General features: G+C 40.6%; 1 pseudogene; it reads left to right on the top strand.

Moving 5' to 3' along the window:
* The window catches only part of LOC149108668 (uncharacterized), a 20055-nt pseudogene extending 2452 nt beyond the window's left edge, over window positions 1-17603 (top strand).
* Window positions 17604-17632: the final 29 nt, after the last annotated feature.

Below are 17632 nucleotides of genomic sequence, written 5' to 3'. Positions count from 1 at the left end.
TTCGTTTAGACAAGCACATCGGAATAGCAGGTTTGAAAGTTTCTTACTGAATACCACATTTCAGAAATACTAGCTCTCTTGTTCGTCGTATTTGTAACTGTTTAATGTTGTCCACGATGGGTCTGAACTGCAGGTCACATTCCACAAGTCAGAGTACAGAGTCACTGTGCTGCAGATAAATAAACAGCACCAAGATTCAGTCTCCTAGCCCTAATTAACCCTAGCACTCTGCGTAAATGTTGTTTTAGATCGAGGGGAAACTTTTGGCATAGTTATTCATCAGTAGAGTAAGGATTTCTACTCTTGACCTGTGGAATGTGACCTGTGTTTTAGACCCGGCTTGTCGTCCATTGTTCCGATGCTCTGAGTTGCTAAGGGTATGAAGATCTGACTGAACAGTTTTAAAGTTACGTCAATAATATTCCCTGAGAATTTAAATTCTCTTCTCATGCAGGAACAGTTTGTTTCCATACAACCGCTGAACTTACTGCTCGTGAATGTTTTAATTGGAGTTTAATTTAGTCGGTTTTACTTTGAGAGCGACTTTGTTGAGATGTTATACAGCCATCCTTGTCCTTCGCCACACGATTGATTTCTGATACATTTTCGGGTAAGTAATATCAAAATATTTAGTTAGAATTTTAGAAATAAAGGCAGATTTGAGTTATAATTGTATTGTGGCTTTTCTTCATTCATCCTCGTGTTTTCATAATTGTTCACATTTTCGTGAAATCAGAAATTACTTGACGAATGGAACCAATTTTGAGTAAACTTGCGTTGAATTCTGGCGAGAAAATAATCCTAAGAGAACATTAAGAAATTTGTTAATGCAGGCGATATTGTCCGATGTTATATGGCCGGTTTCTAACTACCAAACTGATTGACCGACTGATAAGACCTCAAACTCAAAGGTGATATATTTTTGACAGTTTCCTCTCTCCTTCTGGCATTAGACGAACAGAGGGGAACCCAAAGGAAATGTAACCATTATGAGCTAGACTATGAATAGTCCCTCTTTCGCTTAGTCCGTCGTGCGGGACGCGAAAGAAAACCGCGAGAAAAAAATGGCCGCGCGAAATCCTGGAGGCGAGGAGAGCGCGAAAGGAGGGACTACCGCCTAAGCCCAAGAGTTTGAATTATATGCGTTGCTCTCACAACGCAAAAATATGATTGGCTTATGTTAGGCGCGTTGACAACGTGTTGTCAACATTCGAGATACCTGTGACGTCTTGCAGGAATGTTTTGGAACCGGAGCAAATCGAAGCGGTACCAGAGCAAATCGAAGCGTTGGAATCGCGCTTCGCAAGCCGTGATGTTCTTGCGAATCTGCCAACAGGCTTTGGAAAGATTTAAATTCATCCAGTGTTTTGTTTGGCAAAGCTTTCTGCCTCCAACCCGACTGCGAGCGTGTTAGTGATTTCGCCGCTCAACAGCATCGTCTAAGTCAGCGAATATCAATTCACTGAACTTGGCCTTTCTGCCGCCCATTTGAAAGATTGATCCGGACTCTCACTTGAAACCGGACATTCACCTGAAATTTTCCGCTGCTATCGGCAAACATTTCACCGCAGTTGGATGATCTCCTATGTATAATGTATAATGTATAATGTAAATTTTCGGTTGAAACTCTGTTGAAATTTTCGCAATAACTTTTAGACGTAGCGAAAATCCTTACAAGAGGCCTCATTCGCCGTCTTCTGTTTAAAACTTCTTTGGCAGTTTCGCTGAACGAACACTGAACGAAGATATACTTCTCACGGCATATGTTTTTGCCTGGCTACTTGAAGAGTAGAGTAGAGCAATTTTATTCAGATCTCCCTGGGCTATTGATAACAGGCGATAATAAGAGGACGTCAAGATGAGAAATCCTACACCGAAAAATCACTCGGCCGTGAAAGGGCAAACCCTTGGGCTTAGGCGGTAGTCCCTCCTTTCGCGCGCTCCTAGCCCCTAGGATATCGTGCGGCCATTTTTCTCTCGCGAATTTCTTTCGCGTCACGCACGACGGACTAAGTGAAAGAGGGACTACTCGTAGTCTATTATGAGCAGCCGTGTTCAGCTTTGAAGCTACGTTCTCTCTTTATCAGTCTCTTCATTTTGCGATCAACTCCAATTTCAGGTAAATTCTAGGTTTTACTTTATCTTTATTTTACAAGTATGATCTGACCTTGTTGCAAAGTCTGATTTAAAAATTCTGACTAAGATAGCTATCACGATAAATTGATTGCTATGGTTCAGTTTGACCCTTGCTGCAATTTTATGATTTTTTTGTTCTAGTGTATTGTAATTTAAATTAAAATGCACCAGAAACCTTTTTGGATTGCAGGTTGTAGTTCTTGGGCTCTAGCGCAACCTGGTAGTTGACTACAGGAAATGACTGATTCCAGATAAGTACATCGTAGTTTTGTCATTTGTTCGTCGTTTTCCTGGTAAACGATTTAATTCAGAGCAAGATTGATCGAAATACAATATACCACCAGAATCCCAGACCTAACACGTTTGTACTCAGTAAATTTTCTGAGCGAAAAGAAAGCCAGTCACCACTATAAAATGCATTTCTCTAGTCTCTTGATTTCAGGCTAGCGAATACAATGTAATATGCCTGAAAATAGCAACATCGTACAACTACAAGACTGTTCTATTGAATAAAGGAGATTTACTTCATTTATTGACATTTGCTCTCTTTTTTCCAAGGTTGAACACAGAGTGCACGTGCATTGAAAGAAAATGCAGCCATTTTGGATTGTAGTGTTTTACCCTTCGCTTCGATGCAAGTAGACGACATCTGAAAGATTTTATAGTCAGATAAGTTCGTTCTCATTTTCTTAACTCTTCTGTCTTATACCATTTACAGTATCAGTCCAAGGAAGAAAATAATTGATTTTCTTTTATTATGTAGAGTACATCCCGAGGGAAATCACCAAATAAACTGTCTTCATGTAGCAAAAAAATAATAAGTTTATACTGCTTTGTGCGTTTAAACGCTGTCTGAATAGTATTTATGCTTTAAATGTCTCTGTGAACCGCTAGCTCTGCATTTTTTTGACCAAATTCCTAAGCCTAACGTAGTTTTTAAAAGTCAGTGTATCAAAGCTTCCTCTTTTCTTTTTCATGCAGGTTTTAAAAAAGATATGCTGAGAGAAAACAAGTCCATTTTGTACGACAGTGCGTGGCTCTAATGTTCTTTGGTACAATGTAAGTATTGCAAACATCTTGGTTCAGATAGACCAGATATTATCTTCGCAGTTTTCTATTCATTAACTGAGAAATGTTGTCTAAATGTACCACCAAAGCTCAGCAGTAACGTTCATAAAATATTTTTTGCCGGTGTTAGAAATTTATTTGCACCTTGCCTCACTTGGTTTCTGGAAAATTTATGAAACGAAGGACTGAAAATTCGCCAATGCAAGAAAAACAACTTCGTTAGCTCTTGGACTCGGTGGTTTCAATCAGTAGTTCACTGCTTGCTAATGGCTGGAAACGCTTTTTCTCTACAATAAGTCCAGCACCTCAAATTTTCCTTTTTTTTCGGTTTCAGTCTAAAGTTAATAAAATCTCCTTCCATGTCAATACATTTTAAAGTATCTTGCAGAGAAAATCTTTAACTATTTTAATGTCCTCGGCAGAACCAGGAAGTTTGTTTGAGATTTGCCAGCCAACAAAAATTTAGTGTTTTCTTAAATAATTTTACCGTACAGTATTGATACCTGCTTTAAGAAGTCACTGCAGAATTGCCTGTTATTAAATTTATAAACACGTCTCGAATTTGTTGATGAAAAAAATAGTTCGTTTTATGTTTAATCTCCCTTTTTGCCAGGTGAACTCGGATATTGAAGAGAAAGTGAGGCCATTTTGGATTGCAGTGTGTAATTCTTGAACGCTGGTGCACTATATATGACATATTGGAAAAATCTTAATTCAGATAAGTTCACCCTTTCCTTATTTTACTTGAATTTGTCGTCGACCACTTTAATAACTGTGTCATTCCAAGTATCCTGTAGAGAAATCTAATCGGGAGTAGTGAAAGATGAAATTTTGATCGTGTGGTGAGTTTGGGACAAAGAATTGAACATCTCCGTCCGTGACGGGATTCGAACCCATAAACTCTTACATACCGGTTGGGCAACGATGAATTGTTCTGATGTCCGAACGAATTCTTAAAAGTACACGATTGCGAGAGATTTGTTCATCAATTTCAATAAAGTAAAGCTTTAGAAAAGCACTGTAAATGTGTATTTAGGGGCAAATATTCGAAATTAACACAACTGGAGATCCGATAATCGTTGAAAAGTAATTTAATTTGTTGTTTTCTGCTCTTTTTATCACCAGGTTGAATGCAAACATCGTTTCAATAGAAAGTGTAGCCATGCTGGATCAAAGTGTGTAAGCTCTCGAAGCCTGGTTCAAGTTGACAGCCAGAAAAAGACCTTTTTTCAGGTAAGTCGTTTTCTTCTCTGTTTACCATTGAACGGTTTCAGTCCAAAGAGTGATCAGAGTCTGACCATATAAATGCCTTCCTGACCCTTGTTATAAGCATTTCAGTTGGAGAGAAAATATTGGAATCAGGATATATTGTAACTAGTAAGAAGAATTTTACTTGAAGATTGGAGACTTGTCCAGTAACATAATGGAATCAAAGTTACAGAATAAAACATGCTGGTGTTAATTATTATAACCTTCGTAAGAACATTGTGAAAACAGTAAGTGTTAAGTGATACAATCAATATTAACCAGCTATTTTGTTGATGTTTCCTTTCTTTCTAGGTTTAATGCCCTTTCAAAGAAATGTGTAGTCATTTTGGATAGCAGTGTACTGGCTCTTGGACCCTGGCCTGGAAATATCTTACTTCAGATAAGCCGTTTTCTTGTTTCTCTAGTCGTTTACCATTAACGGATTCAGTCCAAGAGTGATCAAAATATAACATCGTACCTCGTTGCGTTGTCAAGTATGTTACAAAGGCAATGTTACCAAATTCATAAACTAACAACAAAAGAAATGTATGACAATCAATTGGGAAAATGAATATTTTGAGTACGAGACTGAAGTGGAAGGTTGAACATCGCAATTTATTATTTTAAAGGACAACTTGAAACGGCCGAATATTCTCCGCAATGCAAAATTGAAGTGCTTTTTCCTAACATTTTGAATTCAAATTTAACAGAATAAAAACGTGGTGGTGGTACTAGAAATTGTTACAAATTTATTTTGATATAAACATTGTGAAAAACAAAGATTCTAACGTAGCATTTCAGCTTACTCTCGGCTTGGCTTTGCGAACGAAGATTTAAGGAAGTGATCCACTTACGCTGCAGACAGAGAAGCATGTACGACAATTTACGAGAACAATTCCAGTTTAATAGTACAATGATAATTTGCAGTGCGAACAATGCTTTCCTTATACGAGGCCGCAAATGAACTTTAAAGGCGATTCATTTAGAGAAGGAATTACTCAAAATCAAATGTGTTTTAAAATAGTATTGTCAGGCATTCAAGAACGAACAGCAACTTAATTTATAACGACTGATAGAGCTCATGACTTTATCGGCATGACAATTCTAATTGCGCTTTGCCAAACACGATCATTTTTCGGTCATCAATGTTCGAAGCTTGACCAATCTATATAAACATGCACTACTTTTTCGTCTGTGTAACTGATATAAGTACAGTGTTAAACATGGAGGTGAATGAAAAAATATCATCGCCTAGGGCAAATTAGTGTCTTGCTACACCATTTAACATGGAAAATTAACGTTTAGAACAGAGAACAGGTGGCTGAAAATATTTACGAGCGTTGTTTGGTTTCGATACGTACTTGCATGTGTCCGGGCACAAGTGGGCTCAAGCCTTTAGAGAAATGTCATGTTTTCGATGTAGCGATGTTTCACTGACATAGATTTCAAAGTGTAGTTTGAGTATTTTCTTTTTCTCAAGAAAACAACAGTTTGTTGTATGTGAATAAAGTTTTTGTGTCAGTATTCAAGCAAACAGCAAACAAATAACATTCCAGCTAGAATAAATATGTGACGCTAGTCTCTCAGGGTAGCTGTAATGATAAACTGAAGTAATGGTCGAAACATTTTGAAACAAACAGCAAAAAAAATAAAAATAAATAAAAATAAATAAATAAATAAATAAAAATGGACCCAGAGAAAAATAGATAAATAAAACAAGTACACAGGTCAAAAGGTATCAAAACTACTGTTTACACTTATGAAATGTAATAGTGAAATAGAAAATAGATAAAATAGAATCGAAAACTTTAGAAAGCTTTGAATTTACATAGTATGTTAATTGCTGCACGCGCAGTCTCCCGCTTCCTTGGAATGTCGTTTTCCGTAAAAAATAAACAATCTTCAATCTAAGCAAGAGCCATAACCGGGGACGGAGACCGTAAGTCTCGGGATCTGCGCGCACCTAATGATATGGGGCACTTTTGCTATTTTTAGAACAAATTGCGCCACCCTGACTCGGACATACATCCGCGCGGATCCACGCACATGTCATGGGTTCTCGCGTGGATGTTGTCTAAAGAATAAAGTTTATGTAAGAAATCTCTCTACTCTGGTATCGAGGTAATTTGTGAATTTCTCAAACAGTGCTTAATCATAACCAAAACCTGTTTTTGATATTATTTGATATATTTCTGCTCGTTTGGCAAGTTTTGGAAGGAACGTCTGACGCGTACAAGTAGCTCCAGGGCGTGCACTTTAAAGTCCGAGTCTGTGTTTTCAATTGTAGCTAATTGGCAACAAATCTTGACAAAGATTTCTTTCGTTATCTTTTGTGCTGAGATTCTGCAACAATTTTCACTAACGCCAAAAGGCTACTATCATGTGTGTTTCTTCAACGTAGTGAAATTTTACACAGCTAGGGGCCAAACCACCCCCCAAATGTTTCATCAGTTCTTGGATATTTCACATTATTTCGCATTACTTAAAAAATATAAACTCTTTCTACACCAAATATTTATGTGAAAAATGTCAGTAAATGTCAAAGTTGTGACGTCACAGTGATGACGTCATGTTTCTTGCCACTTTTGAAGTTTTTAATATGCATATTTTGTACAATGTGTTGGAAAGAGGACATCAAGGGGAGTTGAAACCTGAAAAAAATTTGTCCATATCACAAAAATTACATGAAATATGGCATTTTTAAATATGAAAAATAACTCTGCAAAATATGGAGTCCTCCCCTTGAGAAAAATCACCAAATTGGAGCCGTAATTTTGTTCCAGCAAATGCAGCTATGTTGCACATGTGATGTGCCAGATGACTAAAGCAAAAATAAAGAAGAAAATCGGAATAAAAAATTATCCCTCTAGTGTTATTGCGTTAAAATAAGTTTTGTTACGTCATAACCTGTGACGTCACCCGTTTTTTTACTGTTAATACTATCCTAACAAAGCCGAAAATCAAATTTCTAAAACCATACGATTTTTGACAACATCAAGCTTTCTATTTTTCTAGATTATTAGCCTTCCTAGAAAAAGACTGAAAAAAATAAACCAGAGAGACTGACTTAAGAAGGACAGTATGGTTAAGCAAATTCCCGGGGGGGGGGGGGAAAGCAAAAAAAATTTAATTTACCATATCTCAAAAAATAATCATCATAGCAAAAAACGGTTTCCGGCATTTTACTCCTCAAGGCAAGGCCTTTCCAATGATATAATCTTTACATCAGATTTTACAAAAAATTATAGCACGTTTTGGTGACGTCATCAATTATGACGTCATAATCTGACATTTTGCCACAACTTCCGAATTAAAATAAACTGGAGAACAAAGAAAGTTCATCTGCCAAACTTGGTTCAGAAATATATAAACCAAGCAAATATAGCCTTCATGAAACATTAGGGGGGTGGTTTGGCCCCTACGTGAGCTGCGAAAATAAAATAGACAAGGAGTTTTGATAACTCAGCCAACAAAATCGAAATCGTTATTCGAGTTGATTAAAGAAAACGTCATCGTAACTTTGGTGATTATTCCTGCCGTATTCACATATTTTCAGCTAAGCAGTTTAATATGTTCTCAAACATTTATCAACCTTGAACATATTTAAAAACTAGAGATATTATTGCGGAAGTCCAATTTGTCATGTTTACTGACTGCAAAAAACACGGATCGGCGGGCGCTCTTATTCATCGACAACAGACAATTTATTGAATGTTTACACAAACAAAGCCTAGCCGTGTCTACAGACGTAAACTTATTGGGTCTTGATGAAATATCAAGTGTTACTTACAATTCAGGCGAAATGCAAACTTGCAATTGCTTACTACTTTTCGGTGGCGATAGACTCTGGCGAAATCCCCCAAGCGTGTGGCAAGAGGAGGGAAACTTTGAAGTCCTAAAACGCTGCAATATCCAAATTTTTCCAACCAGTTTTTTTGCTGTGTTACGGAAAAGCTGTTAATCTTCAGCATATGTGAAATTTATAGTGGAGTAATGTGGAACACTTGTAAAAGAAGCAGCGGAACACAACTTGGTCTGAGTGATATAAAACGGGACATACCTAAATTCGACACTGCCTTACTTCAGTCGAATTGGAGCAGCTTACGACGAAAATATTTGAGCAAAATTCCAACAGACATAAACGTATTGAGTTGTGGGCCAAAAGCATAAAACATGTCTGGAATTTCGGATGCCATTGCCCCCGCGCTACAACCGCAAAAATCCTCGCAGCGTGTACGCGCGCTTTCCGCACACGATGGCGCAATTTGTTCTAAAAATAGAAAAATTGTCCCATATCATAGGGACAGCCCCAATACTAGAAATGGCGCGTGCTTACGGCCTCCGTCCCCGATTATGGCTCCTGATCTAAGCTCATTTTAGCAACTCAGTGTAAAAGTTTTACATCGATTCGACATAAGGAAGATTAGTACAAAGTTATTGCATTGGAAAACGTTATTATCAGAAGTTAGAAACTAGTCTCACTTAGTGCAGGAACCGTGATTTTACAAGAAGTATTTACAAGCAGTATTCCTGAGGAAAGGTTTCAAGACATAATTATCATTAAGGTTTAATTTTTGCTTTGGAACTTTTGAACAAACCTTTTGAATTTTAATCATATTCGTCTATCCTTTTTATCTCTTATATGGAGTTCTTAAAAATGAAACAAATTTTAGAACCTGCAAAGGGTGAAGGTTAACTGAGAGCGTCTCTTTCCATGTTCATCAAATTATAAATGCGGTATAGTAATAAAACATATATGCAGTATGTGGTGATAAATCATCTAGAAATGTTAAGTTTCGTGCAATAACTTGTCAGGTAAAACTGATATCGTGCTTTTAAAAAGGACCTCCATCTTGGATTTCAAAATTTGCAAATATGTCAAAAAGTTTGAAAATACTAAAAAATATGGCGATTCAATTTTTTTTTCTTAATTAAGACTTTGTAAAAACCATAAAAATGTCTAAAACATGGACTTGAGCTTAGAAAAGTACACTAAAATTCATAAAACACCTTTGAGTGTGCTTGTTTGCCACAGGAGCGTCAAGAAAAGCAGTGAACTAATTGACACAACAAAACGTTCCCTGATTGTTTTAACAAGGAGTTACCAAGTTTAGTTATTTATATTGATCTGCGTCAGTTTCCAATGTTTTCACTTTATCAAGATACTGGAAAGAGCATTGACCTAAATACTGTTTCGAGACGCATTGGCAATTAAGGCAATTAATAATTAAAGTGAGATAAGAAAGTACTTAAACACGATACATTTGAACATGGTTAATAGAGGGAAATGATTATGAATCATGGCAAATTTCTTTGTTGTATGTTTTTGTTGGCTGTTTGGGGCGGGGGAGGGAGGTTGACCCTGCCCAAAATCTGGAAAAATACAAAAAGTTGTTATGTGTGCTCATACAGCTAACCAATAGAAATATTGCGATTACGTAATTCATGCACAGTCTAGGAGCATAAAACAAAAAGATGTACAGGGTCAAAGACCTTCCAACATAACTCTTAGCCTGTTTGTTTGCTTTTTTGATGTTTGCTGGGATCCTTAACCATTCCCTCTGTTAACTATGATTTGAACAAATGCAACTGTCTTAAGGATATGCTTGAAATTGTATCGATGACCTATAAGAAACTGGAACCGAGAATCAAACACGTAACCGTGAGGAAATTTAGTCGTGGACATGTTAACAGGTCGTTAATAATTTGCAGCAGGAAATCATTTCACATCATTGCTGATAAAGGTTGTATTTTTACCCCGCATTTGTCAGTCTATTTCTTAGCTGGTCGGTAATAGCAGATCGAGTTTTGATGTTGTTTCCGAAGCAATATTTGTTTTTCAACTCCTTGGCAGGCAAGTGTACTATGGTTTCTGATAGTTAAATAAGCCACGCTTTGGTAAGCAGTGAAAACACAAGGTCAATTTGCAAGGACCGACGTAACCTAATAAAAAAAGAAGTACCGGATCCTGTCCCTGTAAAGGATGTAATTGGACTTGGTGATGTCGGACTACTGACAAAAACGCTAGGCTGATGAAAAGGTTTGAGAACGACATAATCAGTTCATATATTTCGAAAAGCTTAAAAAAACGTCCAGTACCTTGAAAAGACTGGAGAGGCTTTGTTTTTGATTTTTCGGTTTTACGTTCTTTTATCAATAATATGAATACTTTTGAAGCATGAATCAGTGGTACCCTATTAAAAGTTAAAGGGACACAGTCAGCTGGAGCACATGCGCATTAGATACCATCTGATTTCATAGTTAATTTGCATATCACAGAGACACGATCCATACTGTTTTTAACCAAATATGATACAAAACATAGGATGAGCAAAAGCCCACTCAAAAACAGGTTTTTCAGTAAACGATTGAAAATCAAGCAAAACACTGCGAAGATTGAAGCGGATTTCTAGATGTACTCGACGAGTATCTTTGATTTCAGGTTGAGGTGAACTTTTTCAAAGTGAGAAAACTAGTGTCCAGGTCAGCGCGGTCCCAAAGCCGACTGTGTCCCTTTAAGGATACCAAAAACATAAAAAACTATCTTTGACAAGAGGTGCTGTTTTCTGTAAGCGATAATCCAACCAAGTATTAACACAGCGGAGCAGGGCTTAAGTTTTGTATCACTCGACTTCAGTTTGCAGAGAAATATTGAGCCACGGCCCATCCAAGGATGCGAATAAGACAAGTGGAAATGAATATGTCAGTTTCTTTCTTAAGATTTGTTAAGTACAGTTCAGAAAACCTGAAAAAAGACATTAACTGCGAGTCATTTCTTCCCTACTGGTTCAGATGGAGGCAAAGCGTGTTGTTGATCATAAGTAAGGAAACAAGGTCGTGTCAACATGCCAGCAGAAGTAAATAGTTGCTGCAAAGTTAAAGTTTTAACTTTGAAAATGAAATTTACAATTTTAACTTTAAAATTTCTAGGTCCAAAAATGTTTTCTAACAAAAGAATTCACAAAGTCAATCAGTCTTCATAATGATTTCATGAAAACGTTTTATTGTGATCACTCTTGATCATTATGTAAGAATTAATAACCAACAGTTATTGTGCTTGACAACGGTACAGTAATCTGTTTATCATTAGTACAAATCTACCGGATTATACTAATGCAATACTGCATTTTGATTGGCTAAGGTATACCTTGTACGATCATCCATTACTATTCAGTTGTTGAAGATAGTCTGCAAAATAGGGACATTTTTTCTCGTCTCGCCGAAGTTTCGGAAGAGGATTTAGAAATATTGAATGGATAATCAAATTCTCCAGAAGGCTCAGTGAAACAAGGCCATTTGCTGTCACAGCACTCGAAATTTTAGAAAAAAAACTGATAATCGCTCGGACAAAGCTGAAAGATGGACTCAAAAGACAGTTCATTCTGCGCTCGATAACACTATAGTGACGTTTTAAAGTGTAGAGATTTAATTGGCAATCATTTAGTAAGAGTTCTATATTTAAACGACTAGTTTATTTTGCTTAGTATTTGTTTATTTTTTTCTGAAGCCAAAAGCTAACGTTACCTTGTGAACATTTCATTATGTATGTAAGCACAGTAAGCTTTATTTGGAAAGAAAATATAGAACGAGTAGGAGGGTATCGCAGCAGCACCCTCACTCCGACAGTTCAGCGCATAATAATACATGTTGATTCTGCGTGACACATTCTGATGAACTGTTAATATTTGATTCGATCAACAGGTAGCCTGAGGAATAGTAAAGAAAGTGAACAATGATACACCACAGCGAACAACTGGCTAAAAGACAAATGCAGAAACACTTTCAAATAAATTCTCTTTGAACTTGGAAATAAACTTTAAGAAAAGCACCTGTACTCCGTTTATCGTAAATCTGTCGATCCTCATAGTAAGTTACGATGGAATAGTTGATTAACAAATGAAGCGGACGTGAATATATATAATATCAAGTCTGTATGAGGGAAGAATAAAAAGATAGAGATTTTCGCAAATAACGAAAGTAAACTTAGCTGATGTAAGGAAGGTGCAAAGAGCAAATTAAAGACTAGAATCCAATAAGCTCTTACACCTTCCTGTGATAAAATATTATTTAGAAAATAGCTGTAGAAAAAAATATGCCGCAGAACCAGAAAGGTGAGTGCGGTTAAACCTGTGTCGTTGTCCTTTACTTTGCATTTAAATTCAGTTTAATCCAATGAACATTGCTCATTCCCAAAGAAGAGGGCAATGCCAGAAAAAAATCGTCAGATAATAAAAAAATCGGGAGATACCCCTACACGAGCCATTGTGCACAGTAGTTTATCTTCGGCCAAAAATCCCCCACCATCTTACAGGGGAAGATTGTTCGAAGAGTCTTAATTCCTGTCCCCCAAAACCCCCACTCCCCTGAATGAAACAATCGCGAAGGAGGACTAAATCTCGTCCATAATCCTTTACTTTCCTGGAGAGAATATTTGGAGAGGAAGTTTAACTCTCATCCATAATCCTCCACTCGCCCTTTAAAGTTCAAAAAGGGGTTGTAATATGAGGTAGACTTCCTCCCAAAGTACTTTTCTCTGAGAGGGTTAAAGGTTAAGAAGTAGCGGTAAGACTAAACTACACTGTGTCGACACTATGGGCATAAATAAGCAGTCTAGTCTTTCAGCCGTTTCCTAAACCTTGACCATCTTAAAGAAAATTACTTTGGGAGGAAGTTTTACTGAAAATGTAACCACTTTTGACTTTAAAAGGAAAGATTAAGAGATTATGGTTAAGACATATACTTCCCTCCAAATCTCCTTCCTAAAAAAGTAAAGGATTATAAAAGAAATTTATTCCTCACGCGTGATTGTTTCATTCAGTGGAGTGGAGGTTTGAGGAACAGAAATTAATGCTCTTCTAACAATATTCCCCGGTAAGATAGTGGGGAATTTAGGACAAAAGATGACCCACTGTGCCCGAAATATCGTGTAGGGATATCTCTCACTGACGATTTTCTTGAGGCAATGCGCTCCGCTTAAGGAATAAAAACTGTATCTTGGATTCAACTAAATTTAAATGCAAAGTAATTCTCCTTCCAAGCAAAGTAAAGGACAATAATAAAAGCATTTCCACCTTGTTTATTACGATTTCTGGAGTCATTACCTAAATTGAATATATGAATAAATTAACCATGGAAAGAGTCATCTTGCTCCCTACTACCTCCTCTGGGGAGGAGCAAGGAGGGAAAAAGAGTCATCTTGCTCCCTACTACCTCCTCTGGGGAGGAGCAAGGAGGGAAAAAGAGTCATCTTGCTCCCTACTACCTCCTCTGGGGAGGAGCAAGGAGGGAAAAAGAGTCATCTTGCTCCCTACTACCTCCTCTGGGGAGGAGCAAGGAGGGAAAAAGAGTCATCTTGCTCCCTACTACCTCCTCTGGGGAGGAGCAAGGAGGGAAAAAGAGTCATCTTGCTCCCTACTACCTCCTCTGGGGAGGAGCAAGGAGGGAAAAAGAGTCATCTTGCTCCCTACTACCTCCTCTGGGGAGGAGCAAGGAGGGAAAAAGAGTCATCTTGCTCCCTACTACCTCCTCTGGGGAGGAGCAAGGAGGGAAAAAGAGTCATCTTGCTCCCTACTACCTCCTCTGGGGAGGAGCAAGGAGGGAAAAAGAGTCATCTTGCTCCCTACTACCTCCTCTGGGGAGGAGCAAGGAGGGAAAAAGAGTCATCTTGCTCCCTACTACCTCCTCTGGGGAGGAGCAAGGAGGGAAAAAGAGTCATCTTGCTCCCTACTACCTCCTCTGGGGAGGAGCAAGGAGGGAAAAAGAGTCATCTTGCTCCCTACTACCTCCTCTGGGGAGGAGCAAGGAGGGAAAAAGAGTCATCTTGCTCCCTACTACCTCCTCTGGGGAGGAGCAAGGAGGGAAAAAGAGTCATCTTGCTCCCTACTACCTCCTCTGGGGAGGAGCAAGGAGGGAAAAAGAGTCATCTTGCTCCCTACTACCTCCTCTGGGGAGGAGCAAGGAGGGAAAAAGAGTCATCTTGCTCCCTACTACCTCCTCTGGGGAGGAGCAAGGAGGGAAAAAGAGTCATCTTGCTCCCTACTACCTCCTCTGGGGAGGAGCAAGGAGGGAAAAAGAGTCATCTTGCTCCCTACTACCTCCTCTGGGGAGGAGCAAGGAGGGAAAAAGAGTCATCTTGCTCCCTACTACCTCCTCTGGGGAGGAGCAAGGAGGGAAAAAGAGTCATCTTGCTCCCTACTACCTCCTCTGGGGAGGAGCAAGGAGGGAAAAAGAGTCATCTTGCTCCCTACTACCTCCTCTGGGGAGGAGCAAGGAGGGAAAAAGAGTCATCTTGCTCCCTACTACCTCCTCTGGGGAGGAGCAAGGAGGGAAAAAGAGTCATCTTGCTCCCTACTACCTCCTCTGGGGAGGAGCAAGGAGGGAAAAAGAGTCATCTTGCTCCCTACTACCTCCTCTGGGGAGGAGCAAGGAGGGAAAAAGAGTCATCTTGCTCCCTACTACCTCCTCTGGGGAGGAGCAAGGAGGGAAAAAGAGTCATCTTGCTCCCTACTACCTCCTCTGGGGAGGAGCAAGGAGGGAAAAAGAGTCATCTTGCTCCCTACTACCTCCTCTGGGGAGGAGCAAGGAGGGAAAAAGAGTCATCTTGCTCCCTACTACCTCCTCTGGGGAGGAGCAAGGAGGGAAAAAGAGTCATCTTGCTCCCTACTACCTCCTCTGGGGAGGAGCAAGGAGGGAAAAAGAGTCATCTTGCTCCCTACTACCTCCTCTGGGGAGGAGCAAGGAGGGAAAAAGAGTCATCTTGCTCCCTACTACCTCCTCTGGGGAGGAGCAAGGAGGGAAAAAGAGTCATCTTGCTCCCTACTACCTCCTCTGGGGAGGAGCAAGGAGGGAAAAAGAGTCATCTTGCTCCCTACTACCTCCTCTGGGGAGGAGCAAGGAGGGAAAAAGAGTCATCTTGCTCCCTACTACCTCCTCTGGGGAGGAGCAAGGAGGGAAAAAGAGTCATCTTGCTCCCTACTACCTCCTCTGGGGAGGAGCAAGGAGGGAAAAAGAGTCATCTTGCTCCCTACTACCTCCTCTGGGGAGGAGCAAGGAGGGAAAAAGAGTCATCTTGCTCCCTACTACCTCCTCTGGGGAGGAGCAAGGAGGGAAAAAGAGTCATCTTGCTCCCTACTACCTCCTCTGGGGAGGAGCAAGGAGGGAAAAAGAGTCATCTTGCTCCCTACTACCTCCTCTGGGGAGGAGCAAGGAGGGAAAAAGAGTCATCTTGCTCCCTACTACCTCCTCTGGGGAGGAGCAAGGAGGGAAAAAGAGTCATCTTGCTCCCTACTACCTCCTCTGGGGAGGAGCAAGGAGGGAAAAAGAGTCATCTTGCTCCCTACTACCTCCTCTGGGGAGGAGCAAGGAGGGAAAAAGAGTCATCTTGCTCCCTACTACCTCCTCTGGGGAGGAGCAAGGAGGGAAAAAGAGTCATCTTGCTCCCTACTACCTCCTCTGGGGAGGAGCAAGGAGGGAAAAAGAGTCATCTTGCTCCCTACTACCTCCTCTGGGGAGGAGCAAGGAGGGAAAAAGAGTCATCTTGCTCCCTACTACCTCCTCTGGGGAGGAGCAAGGAGGGAAAAAGAGTCATCTTGCTCCCTACTACCTCCTCTGGGGAGGAGCAAGGAGGGAAAAAGAGTCATCTTGCTCCCTACTACCTCCTCTGGGGAGGAGCAAGGAGGGAAAAAGAGTCATCTTGCTCCCTACTACCTCCTCTGGGGAGGAGCAAGGAGGGAAAAAGAGTCATCTTGCTCCCTACTACCTCCTCTGGGGAGGAGCAAGGAGGGAAAAAGAGTCATCTTGCTCCCTACTACCTCCTCTGGGGAGGAGCAAGGAGGGAAAAAGAGTCATCTTGCTCCCTACTACCTCCTCTGGGGAGGAGCAAGGAGGGAAAAAGAGTCATCTTGCTCCCTACTACCTCCTCTGGGGAGGAGCAAGGAGGGAAAAAGAGTCATCTTGCTCCCTACTACCTCCTCTGGGGAGGAGCAAGGAGGGAAAAAGAGTCATCTTGCTCCCTACTACCTCCTCTGGGGAGGAGCAAGGAGGGAAAAAGAGTCATCTTGCTCCCTACTACCTCCTCTGGGGAGGAGCAAGGAGGGAAAAAGAGTCATCTTGCTCCCTACTACCTCCTCTGGGGAGGAGCAAGGAGGGAAAAAGAGTCATCTTGCTCCCTACTACCTCCTCTGGGGAGGAGCAAGGAGGGAAAAAGAGTCATCTTGCTCCCTACTACCTCCTCTGGGGAGGAGCAAGGAGGGAAAAAGAGTCATCTTGCTCCCTACTACCTCCTCTGGGGAGGAGCAAGGAGGGAAAAAGAGTCATCTTGCTCCCTACTACCTCCTCTGGGGAGGAGCAAGGAGGGAAAAAGAGTCATCTTGCTCCCTACTACCTCCTCTGGGGAGGAGCAAGGAGGGAAAAAGAGTCATCTTGCTCCCTACTACCTCCTCTGGGGAGGAGCAAGGAGGGAAAAAGAGTCATCTTGCTCCCTACTACCTCCTCTGGGGAGGAGCAAGGAGGGAAAAAGAGTCATCTTGCTCCCTACTACCTCCTCTGGGGAGGAGCAAGGAGGGAAAAAGAGTCATCTTGCTCCCTACTACCTCCTCTGGGGAGGAGCAAGGAGGGAAAAAGAGTCATCTTGCTCCCTACTACCTCCTCTGGGGAGGAGCAAGGAGGGAAAAAGAGTCATCTTGCTCCCTACTACCTCCTCTGGGGAGGAGCAAGGAGGGAAAAAGAGTCATCTTGCTCCCTACTACCTCCTCTGGGGAGGAGCAAGGAGGGAAAAAGAGTCATCTTGCTCCCTACTACCTCCTCTGGGGAGGAGCAAGGAGGGAAAAAGAGTCATCTTGCTCCCTACTACCTCCTCTGGGGAGGAGCAAGGAGGGAAAAAGAGTCATCTTGCTCCCTACTACCTCCTCTGGGGAGGAGCAAGGAGGGAAAAAGAGTCATCTTGCTCCCTACTACCTCCTCCCAACATGTTGTGTGCGTTTGTCTACCCTGTTGCGACATGTTTGGTGTTTTGGTTAAGTATTAGCCATCAGCACGTAATATGATTGAACATGTCTCAAGAGGGTGGCCAAGCGCGTGCAACATGTTACGCACAAAATGTTATGATATGTTGGATTGACATGTTGCGATCATTGGGGGAGGGGGGAGGTTAGATCTTTATTTATTAACACACCGTTTAAGT

Source organism: Orbicella faveolata, unplaced genomic scaffold, assembly GCF_042242905.1.
Source record: "Orbicella faveolata isolate gen_17 unplaced genomic scaffold, um_ofav_v1 contig_25, whole genome shotgun sequence".
Lineage (NCBI taxonomy): Eukaryota > Metazoa > Cnidaria > Anthozoa > Scleractinia > Merulinidae > Orbicella > Orbicella faveolata.
The sequence above is the reverse complement of the archived record's forward strand: the minus strand, read 5'-3'. Positions and strand labels throughout refer to the sequence as shown.